Source organism: Mauremys reevesii, linkage group 26 (assembly GCF_016161935.1).
Source record: "Mauremys reevesii isolate NIE-2019 linkage group 26, ASM1616193v1, whole genome shotgun sequence".
NCBI classification, from domain to species: Eukaryota; Metazoa; Chordata; order Testudines; family Geoemydidae; genus Mauremys; species Mauremys reevesii.
The window spans coordinates 10117237-10136468 of NC_052648.1; the positions used below are offsets into that span (position 1 = coordinate 10117237).

Consider the following 19232-nt stretch of genomic DNA (forward strand, 5'->3'; position numbering starts at 1 on the left):
CCGTGGTAAATGCTAAGAGGAACAGAGAGGGACCAGAGCTTTGCCTTGGGGTGGAGGATCTCCAAAACTGGACCAGCTAGTTTGTGCTTCCCGGCTGGGATGCAGGGCCAGTCGGTGCCGTGCCAACAACCGCAAGCCCTTCAAAATCATGAGCCAGCCACCCCCAAAAGCATGAGACTGGCTTAAAAGGCATGAGATTTTCCAAAACCCGCACACTCCAGCCCCCTGGTCACTTTTGTTTTTCTTCTGTACACTCCTGCCAAGCTGTTGGTATTTTGCTGGCCATGAGGCTTGCAGGAGTGAACACGACACGTTAGGTTCTATCTCACCGGCATTGGATCTGTCACCTCCCCTGCCTCTTTGCATGGTGCCTCGGTGTGCAGCCCCAAACTGCATTGGCTTTTCTGCTGCCCCGTTACATCTGAATCTCCTGTCTCCAAGCCCTTGCTGTCCCCTCGTCCTTTTTCTGCTCCACCCCACTGCATGTCAATGCTCCACCTTTTGCATTTTCCCCTAGTGAATCTCAGTTTCACTTATTTTTAATCCCTCTCTGAAAAGTCCTTTTATATTAATTCTTTCATTGCAAACACCGGTGTTTGCAATTTCTCCTCATTTAGCATCATTAGTGTGGTTCCTTTAATATGCTGTTTATCTTCCCCCATCTTCCAGATCAGTAACGAAGGGATATTTCTCCCCAACCCAAATCCTTGCAGTTCCCTACAAGACATCTCCTTCCTATGCAACACAAGGCTGTTTAGCCTCTGTTTAAGGTTCCTTAGCCAGTCCATCTATCCAAGCCAATGTGAGTTAATTGAAGGGTGCAATTTCATGATTGTCACGGAGTGTGGGGGAGTCAGGGCCCTGCAACCCCCACTTCCTGCTATTCACTGTGACTCTCAGCCAGCCAGGATAACAAAGGTTTATTAGACAACAGGAACACAGTCCCAAGCAGGGCTTGTAGGTACAACCAGGACCCCTCAGCCAGGTCCCTCTGTGGGGCAAGGATCTTGGGGGTCCCTGCCTCTTCCCAGCCAGCCCAAAACTGAAACCAAAAACCTCTCCAGCAGGCTCTCTCCCTTTGTCCAGCTTCCCAGGCACCCCCACCCCCCTTCCTGGCTCAGGTTACAGGCTCAGGTATTGTCTCTCACCTAAAGTCATCCCCTGCTCTCCCATCCCCCCTGCAGATAGCCCCTACTGCGTCACAATGAGACCCTGTGTCATGGGCTTTACTAAAATCCAACTAGCAAACATTGCCTCCCCCACTCATTTTCCAATTCCCTCTGAACAAGCAATCAGCTTGGGCGAGCAGGATCTTGACTTTATACCTCTGAGCTGTTTATTCCTGAACGGTGACTCCGTCGCCGTTCGCTGATTTGTGGTCTCGTAATATTTGTTCCGTTATTTTATTACGGGTTACGGCGAAACCCATCTGAGCTGCAAGTGGAGTGCTAGCCGGCTGCATCTGAAAAGGATACTGTGCACACGCTGTGGTAGAGAACATTGAGGGTTGCACCAAAGACTTGCAGCATTCAGTTCATTTTGACTGCTTGCCACTGAATATCAATGAGAGATAAGATGGCCCCATGGCAGAGAGTGATGGATGGTGCAGGGGTCCCTTCATCCCATACTGTATACAGGTGAGGATCTCTTCCCCAAGGAAAATCAGTGTGTCTAACAGGCATAGCATATGGCTCAGCCTCAGGAGTTGCAGAGTCGATTCCCAACTCTGCAACTTGCCTCCTTTGTGATCTTGGGCTGATCACACGTCTTGGTGCCTCAGTTTCCCCTCATACAAAATATGCTAACACATGTCCCAGTGAATGGGATCCACCACTGTAGCTGGACTCCAGCTGGGCCCCTCCTACTGTCAGTAATCTGCCTGTCCCAGTCCCAGCTGTGCTAAGCTGCTTTCTTCTGGGAGGCACATCCATCACACATCCAGCAGGCATAGAAACCTCTCCCAGCAGGCAAAATCACATCAGGGTTTTGCTTCCAGCAAAGAAAGTGCGAGTTTTATGGTGAAAGCAATTTCCCTGGCTCCAGATTACTAACAACAACCTCAGGCCCGTAGGCTGGGGAGGCGAACAGAGATTAATTGACTTGGAGGTTTGAAACAGGGTCTTAATAACTAGGTTCAAATTAGCCACCGTCACCTTTTCATCCCGGGGAATTGAAATGAAATGTGATTCTGTACCGCAGCCTTGGGTTAGTCCCGCTCTCACCGAATACACAGCCCTTTGAAACGTGTCTCGGGGAAAGGAGGTATCTTCCGTTTTCACAGGCTCAACTATTTTCATCACGGTATTGTCTGAAGTACATATTTTAAACCCCCACCCGTGTATCTAAACCACCACTGTTTTACCTGCAAATCAAGAGGAGGACGAGATCTGGGGGGAAAGGAAAACAGAAAGACGTGACTTGGGCCTGTTCTGTTTTTCCCGTGAAATTATAAAGCCACGTCCCAAGGCCAATGAACAGCGTCTGAGTGTCCAAAGAGCAAGACGTGATTCTCCATCAGCCCAGGCGCGGAGCTGGGTGACAGGACGGGCGCGTAGAAACAGTGGCACCCAACAAATAGTGATAACACCTGGCATTTCCCATGGCAGAATTCTGCAGTAATGGTGCAAAGCACCCAAGGCCTGGCTTGACAAAGCCCTGGCTGGGATGATTTAGTTGGGGATTGGTCCTGCTTTGAGCAGGGGGTTGGACTAGACATCTCCTGAGCTCCCTTCCACACCTGAGATTCTATGATTCTAAGAGCAAGCAGGGTCTACTGGGCCCGAGCCTGGGAATCAGACCTGCCTCCCAGTCCTCATCACTGCGGCAGGTCACTGCCTGGCCAGTTGCTCCACCTAGAAAAGGAGATAATGAGGCTACTCCCTTTTTGTAAAGTATGCTGGGTTGGAGCCACGAAGGGACTTAGGTGAGTGCCACAGCACCTAGAAAATCACCGGAACACACCGTGACCCCCAAAGCCCACTCAGGCCCCTGTGCACTGCATGGGGAAAGGTAAGTGCCTAAGAATGCCATCCACAGAAGCCGGCACTGCAGCCCCCTGCCTAAATCAGGCAAGGGGAGAGGTGGACGACAGGCATGGGTGAAGCCCTGCCCCTCTCTCAGAGACCGGCACCTCCATCCAAGCTGCACTGGGACACCTGTCAGTTTAGCAATCCCCAGGCAGCAGCTCACCACCTGGAATCGGACAGCTGAGGCCTGCTTCACGGATCCTGCCCTTTGAGAGCGAGACAACGCAAGCTAACTGCTAGGGGGTCTGGTAAGCTGCGATGCTTTGGATTGGTGCTGCAGAACAATTTAACGTCACGCTTTGTGTCCCCCGCCAGATCTCCCCAGGGAAGCGGCGGAGGCCCTCTGGCTTGGCACGTTGAAAACTCGCCTGGCCCAAACACCAATCAATGCACAAGTGGGCGCAATTCTGCGGTGGCAGGGAGCAGGGCTGGTCTTTTTAATCTCTGGTGTTTGTGACTGACAGACATTGAGGAATGAATCCACAATTGTCCAGTGAGAGGGGAGGGACATCACCCCACTGCAGATGCTTATTAAGTGGTGCCGGAGCAGGAAGAAGTGTGGCTGAATAGACCTGCCATTGGCTTGGCAGGCAGCAGGGGTGAGCTCGGTTGCCTGGCTCTGCCACTGAGGCACCACATAATCTTGGGCAACTCCCTTAACCTCTGCATGGCTCCCTTTCCTCCTGCGTAAGGACCCTGAGGCAGGTTGGTAAAGTGCTTGGAGGTCACTGGGTGAAAGAGATGATGTCAGTGCTGCGTGTTGACAGGGAGATAACAAAGAAGGAGCTTAGGCAATGAGTCTGCACCAGCCCCAGCAAAGATGCCCCTGGGGGGGGGGGGAGCAAGAGGCCAGATCTGCTCCTGCTAATTCCCCCTGTTGCCCGGGATTTCTACGAGCCTGGCTTTGCTTCACACGGCAGCCGAGGAAAGCGCCTCTTTGCCGGGGTGTCCTGATGTCTCACACAAGCAGCCCCGCCGCGGCGGCTGGAGAATTGACCCACAAACCCGCAGCCACAGCGGGCGGGGATGATCCAGCCCCCCGCCGCCGGGGGGGGGGGGGCTCTCTGCCAGCCCGCCCCCTTTCTGCGCTCGCCCAGCAGCGGCTGGGGACTTTTGCGAGGATCCCTGACACCTGCGGAGAAGTTCTGGCTGGCGGGGCTCGCCGGGCTCGGCAGCGGGGGGAGCCGCGGGACCCTCCCGCCGCGCCACGGCCGGGGCTGGAGCCCAGAGCAGCCGGGGAGAGGCGGGGGCTGCAGTCCGGGGATCCGGGCGTCTCTCCTCCCTGCGAGCCCAGCCTCCGGCCCCTGCCCGGGCGAGCCGCCGCGGTGAGTGCGGGGTCCTGGCCGGGTCTGGGGGCGGGAGGGGACCCGCGGGTCTTGGCGGCTGGCGAGCTCTGCCCAGCAGCGTGCCCGGGGCTCGCCTTGCCCGCTGCATGCGGGCCTGCGGGCAAGCGCCGGCGGTGGGTGTCTGGGGGGCTCTGGGCGAGCCGGGCCAGCTGCCCAGGGCCTTGGAGAGGAGCCCCCCAGCCCCAGGTGCCCGGCGCTGCCTGCACCAGCCGGGGGGAAATGGGGTTCAAACAACCGGCTGGCCCCCTGGCAGTGGGGGGGGGGGGGAGAGCAGGGAGCAGCCGGTGCCTTGGGGTCTGTCCACCTGGGCATGGCTGGGTATTGCAGCAGGTCTGGTGTCCGTCCTCCCCCTCCCCATCCTCTCCATCCTCCCCTCCTGCTCTCTCCCATTCTTCTGTTTCTCCTCTGCTCTTTCCCCACCACCGCCCCTGTCCTCTGCCCCTGCTCTGCGCCTCCAGCCTCTGTGTGAGGCATCACTTCCCCGCTGCCCCCCACCTCCCCGCCCAGACGCTGCTGTCAGGGGACCCCCTTCAGCACGACGGGCAGGGGCCTCATCACATCCTCCTGGCTGTGGTCAGAAATGAGCCCTCTCCGGCCTGCACAGCTCGCCAGGCCCCCTCCTCTGCCCTAAGCAGGGTTCATCGTGCCCCCTCCCGTGGGGGCAGGACAGGAGTGTGCTCTGGAGTGTGGCCCCAGGGCTTTGGCCAGTCTAGTTTGCATGGAAAGTGAGCTGAGAGCTGGGCTCCGATGTTAAGGCCAGAAGGGACCGTTAGGGTCATCGCGTCTGACCTCCTGCACAGGACAGGCCAGACAAACTTCTGCAACAATCCCAAAGCTTCTCTTTGAACTGTAGCAGGTTTTTTGTTTGTTTGTGGGGGGGACAGAGACACCCAGGCTAGCTTTAAAGGCTTCCAGGGATGGAGAATCCACCATGTTCCTAGAAGAGTGGTTCCAGCCGTTAATTCCCCCTGCTGCTAACAAAATCTGCACCTTCTTTCTAGCCTGAAGTAGTCTAGCTTCATCTTCCAACCCTTGACTCTCATTACGCCTTTTCCTGCTAGATTACAGAGCAGTCTGCTACCAGAAATCTCTTCCCCGTGTGAGTCCTTGTAGACCATCCTCGCATCCCCTCTTGACCTTGGGTAAACTACACTGACTGAGCTGCTTAAGTGTTTCACTATAAGGCATGTTTTCCAGCCCACAAATCATTATTGTATCTCTTTTTTGAACCCTTTCCAATTCCCTGCCCCCCAGAGTCTGTCTGCTCCCTTCCTCCTCCTTTTCTTAAAAGAAAAAAAAAAGCCCCTTTATTTTAAAGGTAGGCGAACGCTTCCACTCAAATATCCTAGATTCAGTTTCAACATCAGTGTTGTGGGATTGTGTTTCAAGTGGGGGAGGCTGTGAGAAGCGGTGTCCCTAAAGCAGGGGTAGGCAACCTATGGCTTCGGCACACGAGCTGATTTTCAGTGGCCACCAGTCCAGGAGACTCTTGATTTTAATTTAATTTTAAATGAAGCTTCTTAAACATTTTAAAAACCTTATTTACTTTACATACAACAATAGTTTAGTTCTATATTATAGACTTAAAGAAAGACTTTCTACAAATGTTAACATGTATGACTGGCGCGCGAAACCTTAAATCAGAGTGAATAAATGAAGACTCGGCCCAGCACTTCTGAAAGGTTGCCCACCCCTGCCCTAGAGGAAGAGGAAAAAAAGCAGAGACTGAAAATCCAATATAGTGTGAGAGACAGACAGATGCTGAACAAAAGGGAGGAGAGAAAGAGAGACACGACTGGATAAATGACTGCAGACAACAGGGTAACCATGTGCAGCCCTGTGGTCACCTACGCCACAATGAGACCTGCTGCACCAAAACTCCCCTACCCCTGGAGCTAAATAAATAGCTCCTTTGCTTTGACCTAGCTGGCTGGAGCCAGCCGCTAGAGGGAGACATGGCCACACGTACACTGCCGGCCTATGAAGCCCATCTCTGCCAGCCTAGTTCAGGTGCATTCTAGGGCTATCAGAGAGCGCACACATTTGTCGGCTGCCTTGGGTGAGTTTTTGGTGCTTGGGTTTTTGTCTGGGAGTGGTTGTTTTTTAATACGAGGACTCTGTTGTGGGGAGCAGCTGGATGAAAAGTTTGGCGGCGTCCCCCGAGGGGGGAAAAAAGCAGCCGGAAGGTTTGTAAACCCGCTGGCTCTGGGAGGTGCCCGTCCCTAGCCCTGCCGGACCAAATCAAGTTTGAACCAGCCTCTTCCCTCCTGTTGTGGAAAGATTTTCCCTGAAACGCTGGAGGCGGGGCAGAAAGGGCTGGAGGTTTGAAGAACACCCATGCTGACGGTGTGGAGAGGAGCAGGAGTCCACTCTCATCTGGGTCTCCAGCAGGGAAGAAGTCGGGAGCTGAGTTGCTTTTTCCATGTGGGGCAGAGCGAGTGGAGGGTTCTGACCCCATGCGACCTCCCCCTGCCTTCCTTCAGGCCTGGCTGAGTCCACATGGGACTCCAAGCAGGCTGGCTCTGGGGAAAGGGAGTGGGTTGTGTGGCCAGCAGGGAGAATGTGCCTCCTGTCATCTCCATCTGCCGCCAGGCAGTTTCCTGAGTCGTCCTGCCAGGCACTCAGGAGATGAGCAGATCTTGTTACAAGCCATGACCCACAGCATGGTCCTTGCCCGGCTGCCACCGTCTCTAGTCATGGGGCAGCACAGAAAAGGGGGAACTCACACGGTCCATCTCGTCATGCCTCCGCTGGAGGAGTCCACGGCTGTTGGCCGAACCCTTACGTGGCTTCATTTCAAGCCTCTGCGCTAAGCACTTGGCCCGTGCTTCCGAGGTCATTCTTTGGGCCTGAGGCACGTTGCGGGGAGGGGAAGCTTTGGGCAGAAGAGGGAGGACAGGAAATTGCTCCATGTGGAATTCCAGGGAATTCCTTCCTTGTGCGGAGCAGGACCCCTCTGCCTTTGGGATCCAGTGGCGATGCTCACTGAGAAGGGCTCTGAGGAGACGCGCCGAAGGCGTGTTAAAAAGCCTTAGGAAAGCAGGACTGAGGGACGGAGTGAGGGGTGGGGTCAATGGATGCCCAAGTCCCTGTTTCCCCAGCGTGCCGGTCTGACACCCGAGCGGCAGGGAGTAACCATGTTTGTAGCAGTGGCGTGGTGTTTGCTGTGGTGGGAGGAGGGGGATGGTCTTGTGGCTCAGGCACTGGACTGGGGCTTGGAGAACATGGGCTCAGCTCCTGGCTCCTCGGCAGACTCCCTGTGTGACCTGGGGAATGTGTCACCGAATCTCTCTGTTTCCCCCCCCGCTCCAGTTCTGGCTCAGTCTCCCCTAGTGGACAGTCACCAGGTAGGTGTATTGGACCCAGCCTTGGGATCCTCCCTTCTAAGCCAGCTGGCTCTGAGCAGCTTCCAGGCACTGTCTCTAGTCCTGGCTTCTCGGGCACACTCCTGGGGTGCCCGCGCCCTGTCGGGCACCTCTTTCTTGAGCGGTGGGAACCCCGCAGTCCAACTGCCCTCACCTCAAGACCAGTGCTGAGCCTCCCCAGTAGCTTGTGTACGCTCCCATCAGAGCTCCACCCTCATGGGTGCTCTGAGTGATGGGCATAAACCAGGGGTCGGCAACCTTTCAGAAGTGCTGGGCCGAGTCTTCATTTATTCACATTCTGATTTAAGGTTTCGCGTGCCAGTCATACGTGTTAACGGTTTTAGAAGCTCTCTTTCTATAAGTCTATAATATAGAACTAAACTATTGTTGTGTGTAAAGTAAATAAGGTTTTCAAAATGTTGAAGAAGCTTCATTTAAAATTACATTAAAATGCAGATCCCTCCCAGACGGTGGCCAGGACCCAGGCAGGTTGAGTGCCACTGAAAATCAGCTCACGTGCCACAGGTTGCCTACCCCTGGCATAAACTGACAGCAGTCTCCTCCAAAGCGTAGTACAGAATTGCAAGATTAGGTGCATTGTGGGTAGATCTGGTTAGCCTGAAGCTTTGGAAACGTTTGGATCCACTTCACAATTTTGTGGATTGGTCATTGTTGTACGAGAGTTTTAACCCTCCTCTGGATTATCTGGAATTCTGCCTTGTTAGAGACGGGCTGCTGGATGGGCCAGCCCGTTAATCTCGTCCAGGTTGGGAATTCCCTTGTGAATGAATCAGTGGAGCCCTTTCTGGTCCTCCCTTGTCTGATCTCAGTTGGGAGAAAGAAGCAGTAGAAGAGAATAACCTCTTAAGAAAGGGAAATCCCATTTTCCTTTCAATGGTTCTATTAATAAAAGTCAAAGGGAGGAAAAAGATACCAAACAACCACCCAGAAAACGGAACTGCCCCTAGACAGAACCGGTTTTTCCATGCGACACTAGCTCATCTTTGAAGCTGAAATGTCGGCTTCTATTGGCCTTAAAAATGAAGCCAGCCAGCCTCATGGTACTTTGACCCCGCTGCTTTTTTAGTTGTGACTTACTGTGACCATTTTGTGATTGCGCATTTCATGCATTCTGGCCCAGTGGGCAAAGAGGTAGAACTCTTGGGTTCTATTCCCGTGTCTGACACTACCTTTCCTTTATCACCTTGGGCCAGTTACTTAACCTCTCTGTGCTTCAGTTACCCCTGCATAAAATGAGGGTAATGATGATTGATTATTTGAATTGTGGGGGTGCCTAGCAGCTGCCTCCCCACTGTGCTAGGTGCTGTACAAACATAACAAAGAGATCGTGCTAAGTATGACTTTATTTTTATTAACTCGAAAAGGCCAAGCTATTGCGGGCTTAATGCAGACAGCCGTGTGATACAAAAGCGAGTCTGATGACTACATGTAGATATGCAAAAGAGTTAATTCAATACAAGAAATATGAACCGTGTCCTTCAATACGATTGTATAAGGATAATTAAAAATCCGATAGGAAGCTGCCAGTTTGACAGCCTGTTGATTGATTTGGTTTAATTTAATCTAATTTAGGTATTCATAGACATTTCTATGGTGCTCATTAAGACCTCAGCAGAGTGGGGTGGGAGAGAGAAACAGCCGCTGGAAAAGAGACGGCACAGAGAGATGAATTATAGATCCAAGCTGCAGCAAAGAGTGAGGGGTTGGCTCTGGGGTTCCAATATAGAGGAATGAAGGGAATTTTTCACGTGTGGCCAACAATTGTGTTCTTATTGCGAATCTCAGGATGTTTGATGTCTGTTTTAAGGCCCCATAAGATTGCAGGAGAATCACCGCTTTCCTTTCAAAACGAAAAAGTTAAACTGCAGCCATGGCGGTTGCAAAGAAAAGCCTGAAACCTGTGCCGGGAGCGTGCCCAGCAGGCTCAAAAACCAGAAGACAAATAAAAAGGGCCCCAAATTTATTATTTCTTTAAAAAAAAACCACAAGATTTTAAGCCAATCCCATGATTTTTTTAGGGGATGATTCATGATTTTTGAACACTTGGGATTGCAGCAGTGAGTAAATTAAGTTCAATGAGCCAGAATTCTTCTCCCATTAACGCTGGTGCAACTCATCTGGCTTCAGTGTCGCTGAGAGCAGAATTTACTCAGCCTCAAAATTACGACAAGAATTTTCTGTGCTATGGGTTGGAAAGTCTGTGGGCCGTTCCCATGCTTTCCAGTGGGTGGGCTGAGCTTCCCGCAAGATGCGCCGGGCCCTCAGCATCGGGAGTGCCCAGCATCTCTCAGGAGGTACTTGGGACCCAGTCGTGGCAGGTCTCTACTTCCCAGCCAGAGTCCAACCAGACCCCCTACCACTTTTCTCTGGGTAAAGCACTAGCCGTGTTCTCCGTTATCCTATTACCACTCAAGAAAGAGACCGTGGAGTCATCGTAGATGGTTCTTTGAAAATATCTGCTCAGTGTGCAGCAGCAGTCAGAAAAGCGAACAGAACGTTAGAAGCCATTAGGAAAGGGATAGCTAATAAGCCAGAAAATACCATAATGCGATTCTATAAATCCATGGTGCCTTGAATACTGTGTGCAGTTCTGGTTGCCCCATCTCAAAAAGGAAATATTAGAATTGGAAAAGGTACAGAGAAGGGCAGCAAAAGAGTAGGGGGATAGAACAGCCTTTGAAGGAGGAGAGATTAAAAAGACCGGGACTGTTCAGTTTAGAAAAGAGACCACTAAGGGGGAATATGAGAGAGGTCTATGGAATCACGAATGATGTGGAGAAAATGGCTAAGGAAGTGTTATTTACCCCTTCACATAACACAAGAACCAGGGGTCATCCTGTGATATTAATAGGCAGCAGGCTTCACACCAATATACTTAATGCAGTCAACCTGTGGAACTCCTTGCCAGAGTGAAGGCCAAACGTATAACTGGGTTCAAAAAAAGAATTGGATAAGTTCATGGAGGATGGGTCCATCAATGGCTATTGGCCATGATGTTTAGGGGTGCAACCTCATGCTCTGGGTGTCCCTAAACCTCTGATGGCCAGAAGCTAGGACTGGATGACAGGAGATCACTCAAGAGTGCCCTGTTCTGTTCATTCCTTCTGAAATATTTGGCATTGTCCGCTGTCGGAACACAGGATACTGGGCTAGATGGACCGTTGGTCTGACCCAGGCTGGCCATTCTTATGTTAAGCTTCTGGAGATATTGAAACTGGAATAGGCATTTTTAAAGTTTGCTTGGAAATGTCTGGCTTTATTAGCGATGTATCTATTGCTCTGAGGCCCTATAACTAATCACTGCAGTCCCCCCTCTAAGCCATGATACAGGCCTGAATTAAACATTTAATTTGGAAGCTGATTTCAATAAGATCAATTTCCAGTCCTTAAATACCAAGCGCAAATACATCCAGATGCCCTTGTCCTTCTGTGCAATCAATGTGGCCTCTGCTAATCTATTTTTCCTTGGCCTGTGAATAACTCCTGCTCAATCCAGCACTCCCCAATCTGTCTCTGGGAGTTTGTGGCGTGTTCTCTGAGCCTGTCTCATTGCTGAGACACTTGTCTATTTCAGGAAGTCTCTTTTTTTTGATGCGGGGGAACACTGGGCAAAATGAACAGACCACTGCGAGCAGTCTGGAATATCGGTGCAGTGATGAGCTGTGCTGCCACTGACTTCCGATCTGTTTGGGTTTTTATATCGTGCCCACCGTCACTGAGCACCCTCCTTGCTATTTCAAATTGTCTGAAACTTGTAGCTGTCTCTCGACAACTCTTCGCGGTTGGCGTCGTTGATAGTGTGTGTGGTGTAGCCTTTGGATTGAGCCGGGCGATGTTTGTGCTCTCTCGTGGTCCCCCGTGACCATCTTGGTCCAGTCGCTAAGCAAGTTCTGTCTCGTAAAATTTGCGAGTCGTTGATGGTGTCGTTCTGCTGGATCACAGCTGCCGTGGGAGGCTGTAGCGTGAGAGGAAAGTGACCTCTCGCCTACCGAGGGCCAGTCCTATGGAGATCTTTGAATATCAGCGCTGACGTCTTGAACTGGATTCTTTAATATTTGCAGTGATTTTTCCATATGTACCTATCAAGGACCTGATGCTGTCCTGGTAGGGTGACCAGATGAGACAAAGAAAATATCAGGACACGTGGGGGGCGGGGGGTGTCCGCTGGTGGAGAAAAAAACCCACAGTGCTGCCGGCAGAGTGAAATATCGGGACAAATTGCATCCCGAGCTAAGATCGGTCAGGACGCAGGACAGCCACCCAAATATCAGGACGTCTGGTCACCCTATGTCCTGGTGACTTGAATTTTCTGTAGCGTCTGCTGTCAGCCTGTATCCCAAATCTCTCTACAGAGTTAAAAAAGAGGAGCATTGTGACTGAGCAGGGAAATATCCTTGGTTCCAGCTCTGCCACTGATTCACTGTGTGACCTGGGGCAAGTCACTTCACTATGTGCCTCGGTTTCCCTGCCTGTACAATGGATGTAATAGTTCTTGCTCTGTGGTGTCATACATATTCTTGTCCAATTGGCTAGCCACTCTAACTGCCTTTTTTGTGCTTCTCCATTCACTGCTTGTAGTGGGGCGGCTCCCCCACTCCTGCAGAAAAAGGGTTAAAGTCAGCCCTGGGAGAAGGTGGTGGCTGGGAGCTGCTAAACTGGGCTGCTTGGGGAAGCGACCGCAGCTGGACCACGCCCTAGTCAGGCCCCAGCTGGCCTGGATAAAAAGGCCGTGAGCCAGAGGCCCGGGAGAAGTCTCTCTCCAGGCCGGGAGAGAGCAGGGCCTGGCTGCCTGCAGGAAGGGCACTGGGAGTGAAGCAGGGCTGGGGAAAGGCCAGAGGAGCAGGGGAGCTCCAGGCTGGCGACTCCCCAGGCTGCAGGGCCTGGTCCCAGGCCCATAGAGGTACGGGGAGGCAGAGGAAGCCAAAGGTCCGAACCCCCTTTGCCTATGATGAGTGGCTTTTCCACTGCAGTCTGCCCCAGGGACTGGCAGGAGCCCAGACTGAGTCGAGGTGGGGATTAGAGGGTGGGGGTTTCCCAGAGAGGGGAGACCCACGGAGACTGTGGGGGTACTGCCAGGGGCAGATCCCCAGGGGAAAGGGGCACTGGGGTCCGGGAGGGACACGCCTGCAGAGGGGGCCCAGGCTGGAAAAGAACTAACTCCCTGAGATGACCAGCAGGAGGCGCCACAGGGGTGAGTCCCGCACGTTTACACTGCTCTTGTACCAACCAGCCCCTTGATTAATGACCGATGCTCCTCTTTTAATAGGGAGAGGATAATACGTCTCTACCTCTGTCCTAGGAGGGCCGGGAGTCCTAATGAATGAATGTTTGTAAAGCACTTTGAGATGCTTGCATGAAAAGAGCTATTGAAGTGCAACGTATTACTGTGAATTAATTACAGACGCCCAAGGTGCAGAGACATTGTGTGGTGAAGAAAGGGTAGTGGAGCAAGCGGCAGAGGGACAGCAAACCAAATAGGCAAGGGAGAGAAATGTTTAAAGTGGAGATATGAAGAAAGACAAAGGAAAGTAATAAATCTTGAAAAGGTGACAGCACCGGCTCTGGCTGGCTGTGTTAGGAGCACTGATTTGACTTCTGGGCTTTACCGGTTGAGTTTTGTGGGAGGCTGTTTTTCAGGCGCTTCGGTACAGTTCACCTTTATAGACAAAGGAAATGCTTCTGCAAGGATTGACTCCCAGGACTGCGAGTGCACCCAGAACAGGAGGCTACATGTTCGACATAAGCAATGTCAGCTGCCCGTGGGTGCAGTTGCTGCAAAGCCCTGCGTGTCTGCCAGGATGTGCTATTGTCTCCTAGTGGCTGTCTGACAGACAGCATCAGAGCCCTGTTACTGCTGCCCACGGAGAGATCTCCTTTGGCAAAGGTGGTGGTGGAGGCATGTGTCTCTGGAATGGAAAGGCCCAGGTTCTCGTCCTGTCTCATTGTGCACAGGATCTAGTTAGTGATTGTCTGTTTCTGCAGCACATGGATTTGTCTGCGTTCTCTAAGTCCCTGAGGAAAATGTGATCAGCCCCCCAGGAGAGGCTCAGGGGATCTAGTATCAGAGGGGTCTCCGTGTTAGCCTGGATCTGTAAAAAGCAACAGAGTCCTGTGGCACCTTATAGACTAACAGATGTATTGGAGCATGAGCTTTCGTGGATGAATACCCACTTCGTCAGACCATGTAATGGAAATTTCCAGAGGCAGGTATAAATATGCAGGCCAGAATCAGTCTGGAGATAACGAGGTTAGTTCAATCAGGGAGGATGAGGCCCTCTTCTAGCAGCTGAGGTGTGAACACCAAGGGAGGAGAAACTGCTTTTGTAGTTGGCAAGCCATTCACAGTCTTTGTTTAATCCTGAGCTGATGGTGTCAAATTTGCAAATGAACGGAAGCGCAGCAGTTTCTCTTTGAACTGTGGTCCTGAAGTTTTTTTGCGTGTGTGTAATATCTCTGTGTGTGTCCGTGTGTGTGTGTGTGAGAGAGAGATTACACACACACACACACACACACACACACACAGTAAAGTCTCTTCCTATCTATACTGTCTGGGCCAGGTTTTGCTCTCAGCTATAAATCTGCTATTGTGTGGCCGGGAAGGCTGAAGTGTTCTCCTACAGGTTTTTATATATTGCCATTCCTAATATCTGACTTGTGTCCATTTATCCTTTTCCGTAGGGATCTAGTGGAGCTGCACTTCTGGAAGCACTTCTGGGTGGGCTACGACAGCCTCGTATGTTTCTCTCCTTAATCATGTCAGTGTCCTAAAAGTGGCGTTGCTGGAAGTCCTGCCCCGAGGGGAGGGTATCCAGCTTGGTTTTCTGCACCAGGCCTAAGGAGTGCATCAGTCCCAGAGCGCACTGCTTCTCATGTTTGATTCCTTAAGGGATATCCTAGGCAGAGCGGAAGAACGATGCTCAGGGATCTGCAGGAATTACACTGGGAAGTGGGTTAAATAGCCTTTGGCTAATATGTAGGAGCTAAGAAATAGCATCTCTCATCAGAGGAGCCCAAAGAGCTTTACAAATACTCACTAAGCCTCTCTCTGAGGCAGGTGGTGTTATGCCTCCCCATTTCAAGGCGGGGGAACAGAGATAAGCAACTTGCACCATCACACAGCTAGATGGTAGCAGAGCCAGGAATCGAACCCGGACGTTTTCCCTCCACACACACTGCTGTATATGCTAGGCCATGCTGTCCACAGCACGCGCTCAGTCGCTGCTGGGAAGATCTACCTGCTAGATAGACGGGGTCCAATTCTGCTCTCGTTTACAGCAGGGTGAACGTGGGGCAAATCCATGGACCTTCGTCTCCTTGGTGCAGATTTGCACTGGCGTAGCTGAGAGCAGAACCTGGCCCAGACAGTATAGATGGGGAGAGACTTTACACTGCGTGTGTGTGTGTGTGTGATCGCTCTCTCTCTCACACACACACGCGCACACACACAGATATTACACACACACACGTAAGGATTTGGTTTTAATAGAACTCCTATCAATAGACGCGTGCGGGAGAGAGGACTGTGTTACAGGCAGATGGAAGGTTGAATGCAGAAATCTTAGCTGTACTTAGCTACCCCAAGGAGACCGCAGGCTGTTGCATTGCCCTCCTGTTTGAACAACGCCAGCCACACTGTCGTTGCTCAACAAACCCCTAACACAAGAGGGGAAGTGCCGGGTTTCCCCTCTGGGCTTGGCAGCTCGATGAGATAAGAAAGCTCTGTCTTCATCAAGCTGTTACTTCCCATGCCACTCACGGCATTTAAAAAATAATAAATCCTTCTTCCGTTCCACTTCTAGTGCGGCAAGCCAGCTCCATGCCTCTGCAAGCTCCCACCTGGGCCGATGGGATTTCCATATTTGTGGCCATGTCCGGCGTTCAGCCAGGTTCGTCTCCCTTATTAGGCCCCTCCCCAGCACTGCCGCTCAAAGGTGTCTTCACAGCAGCTTTGCCAATCAGCTCCAAGAGCCTCTCGCTGCTTCCAAAAGAGCCGTCAGCCTGTAGGCATTCCGGGAGCAGGCTGGGCTTCACAGCGTCCCTCGCTCTCCCTGGGCCAAATTCTCTTTTATTGGTTTTGGGTTTTTTTTTCTCTTTCCCTCTGAATTTTTCACAACCGTCGCAATCTGCAGCAAACCTCTCTCATGTGTAGGGTGACCAGACAGCAAGTGTGAAAAATCGGGACCGGGGATTGGGGGTAATAGGAGCCTATATAAGAAAAAGACCCAAAAATCGGGACAGTCCCTATAAAATCGGGACATCTGGTCACCCTATTCGTGCCCAGCGCAGGCCGAGCAGAGCTCCCCAGTTGAAAGTCCAGCGCCTGTCACTCTGGCTGCACGGCAGCCAATGAGTGAATGAGCCCCCCGCCCTGTCCCTGCCTTGATCTTTAGCTGCCCGAAGCCGCACAGCTACTCTGGTTGGAATGTGCAGTCTCCACCACGACAGATACAGGGTATGTCTACACTACGATTGCAGCCAGTTTAGCCATCCCCGTCTAGCTAGATCAGTACCAGAGCAGTGAAGCCACTGCAGAAGGGGCTGGACAAGCCCACCTGGAGCTCTGGATAATTCTTCAGGTGGCTACTCCGCACTAACTCCTGTGCTGCCCACGGCTTCACTGTTCCAGTGCCTGCATTAGCTCGATTAAAGCTAGCTTGGGGTAAGTCTGCGGGAGTTGCAATCAGGCCCCGGGCCGGCGGTGCAGACGTCCCCGCCGCGGCGCTGCCCCGGGCCGGCGGTGCAGACGTCCCCGCCGCGGCGCTGCCCCGGGCCGGCGGTGCAGACGTCCCCGCTGCTTGCTCAGACCTCAGCCCTTCTCTGGGAGAGAGGTTTCCAGGTTCTCCTCACAGGCAGCTGTTACTGCGCCCTCAGCAGGTGTGGGGCTCTGGGTTACTCTTGTTAATTTAAGACAATAGGATCGAGTCATGAATGGAATGCTGGGTATGTGCCACCCTTGCCCTCCGCTGGGTGGAATCAGAACTGCTCTGCTGTGTATCCTAGGCCCTGCGCTGTCAGCACCAGCAAAGATCCTCCTTGGGCTCGAGTGGCCAGGCCCCTGTGTGTTACAGCAGTTCTGCTGCTGCCTGGCCATTCAGTTCCAAGCAGAGCTGAGTGGCAGCTGTGACATCCTAAATCGGCCGTGGCTATCGCTGCAATACACGTCTTTACTCGTGGCGGGCGAAAGGGGCCAGATTGGCAACCGGCCCTGGAGAGTGACATCCTCTTTCTATTCCCAGAACAGGGAACTGCAATCCTGACTCACAGGGGCCATTTCTAGGGGCCAGTGGGGAAGCAGATCTCCATGGACCACACACAGTCTCTGGCCTCCCGCCCCTGCTGAGGCTGCCCAGAAGAATCCTGGCCCCAGGGGACGGGGAACTGAACTAAAGTTCCCAGCTCATTTCCAAAGGCCCCTGAACGCAGACAGGAATATCCTGAAATGGGTACAAGCCGAAGGCCTCGGAGAGGGGCCTTATTCAGTTCCCAATCCCAGGAGCCATCAGTGCGCTGACTTTTCCCTCCCCCCGCGGAACAAATGACGGGCATCTTTCCCGTGGATTGGGGCCTGCAAGGGATGTTTAGCTATTGTAGATTTCAGGTATAGGGCGACGGCAGAGACTGTGGCCGAGTGGTTAGCGCAGGACGCCTGGGTTTTGCTCCTGGGTCTGCCACTGACTTCCTGGGCAAGGTTTGAAAGGACCAAATACTTCAGTGCTCCTTTATCATTAATGCCACGTGTCCGGCCTTTGTGAGCAACCCTACAATAACAAACCCCCGTGTGCATCCCAACCCTCAGTAATAACCTGCCGAGAGCAAACTGGCAGATACGGCCCTTCTGAGGAGCTCTTCAACGACAAAACCATCGGGAGGGTCCCTAGCCTCCAGGAGCAACCCTACAATAACACCTCAGTGCTGAGCATGCTCTCGGGGCTAAACAAATATTAAGAACTAAGACGTGCCGACCTTAACAACCGGTGTGCACACATAACTGGCTGGGTGTGTGTTACAGGTCCCATTCTGTGCCGATTCACAGAGGATGAGAGTCTGTAACGTAGCCCCAGACTACCGTGCCGGGGCGTTTTAGCTCAAGCCGTAGCAAATCACACTTTTAACCTTGGAACTGCCCGGTGAGTCAGCCGTCATCCATAGCCCGTGGCCGTCATCCATAGCCCGTGGGGGCAAACCCGTGTTAGTAAGAGCTAAGACAGATTTCTGTATCAAGCTCTCCAAAGTCTTAGTTTTTAATAAGCGACAGTGAGTTAATGAGAGAGAATTTTAACCTGAAGCCTCAGGTTTTTGCTTGCAGGAAAAGAAAACTAGAAATTAGGGCTGTCGAGCGATTAAAAAAAGTAATCGCGTGATTAAAAGAATTAATCGCAATTAATCGCGCTGTTAAACAATAGAATACCATTTATTTTAAATATTTTTGGATGTTTACTACATTTTCAAATATATTAATTTCAGTTACAACACAGAATAGAAAGTGTACAGTGCTCATGTTTATTTTTTATTACAAATATTTGCACTGTAAATATATATATATATTTCAATTCACCTCATACAAGTACTGCAGAGCAATCTCTTTACCATGAAAGTGTAACTTACAAATGTAGAATTGTGTACCAAAAAAACTGCTTTCAGGTGACATTGTAAATATAAGAAGTGAGCAGCATTATCTCCTGCAAATGTAAACAAACTTGTTTGTCTTAGCAATTGGCAGAATAAGAAGTAGGACTGAGTGGATTTGTAGGCTCTAAAGTTTTACGCTGTTTTGTTTTTGAGTGCAGTTATGTAACCAAAAAAAAATCTGCATTTGTAAATTACACTTTCATGATAAAGGGATTGTACTTCAGTACTTGCATGAGGTGAACTGAAAAATACTATTTCTTTTGTTTAGCATTTTTACTGTGTGTGTGTGTGTGTGTGTGTATATAATATATAATAAAAATAATAATATAAAGTGAGCACAGTGCACTTCGTATTCTGTGTTGTAATTGAAACCAATATTGAAAATGTAGAAAAACATCCGAAATATTTAATACATTTCAATTGCTATTCTATTCAAAGTGCGATTCACTTTTTTACTCACGATTCATTTTTGTGAGTTAATCGCGTGAGTTAACTGCGATTAATTGACAGCCCTACTAGAAATAATATTTAGCCTTAGACTTGTAGGCGCCAATCCAGGAAGTGGCAGAACAAACCTGTCTTGATCCTGCAAAGCACTTAACCCCACGATTCCCATTAAGTGGATGAGGAGCCCCATTGATTCAGTCATGCGACGTACATGGGTAAAGCTACCCAGGTGCTGAAATGCTTTGCCAGCTTGGGGCCTGAGCGCTCAGCACCGTGCAGGATGAAGCCCTTATACACTGTGATGCTCAAACAAACGAATCCTCCCAATCCCTTGGAATAGGTAACGATTGTTGTTGTCCCCGTTGTACAGAGGGGAAACTGAGGCACGGACTGTGACT

The 19232-nt window shown here is 51.4% G+C and overlaps 1 protein-coding gene across 1 annotated transcript in view; it reads left to right on the top strand.

Moving 5' to 3' along the window:
• Nucleotides 1-4209: 4209 nt before the first annotated feature.
• The window catches only part of LINGO3 (leucine rich repeat and Ig domain containing 3), a 108134-nt gene continuing 93111 nt past the window's right edge, over nucleotides 4210-19232 (top strand). The window contains exon 1 of the mRNA XM_039515261.1: nucleotides 4210-4351. The gene's annotated coding sequence lies outside the window, so the exon portion shown is untranslated. The remainder of the gene's footprint in view (nucleotides 4352-19232) is intronic.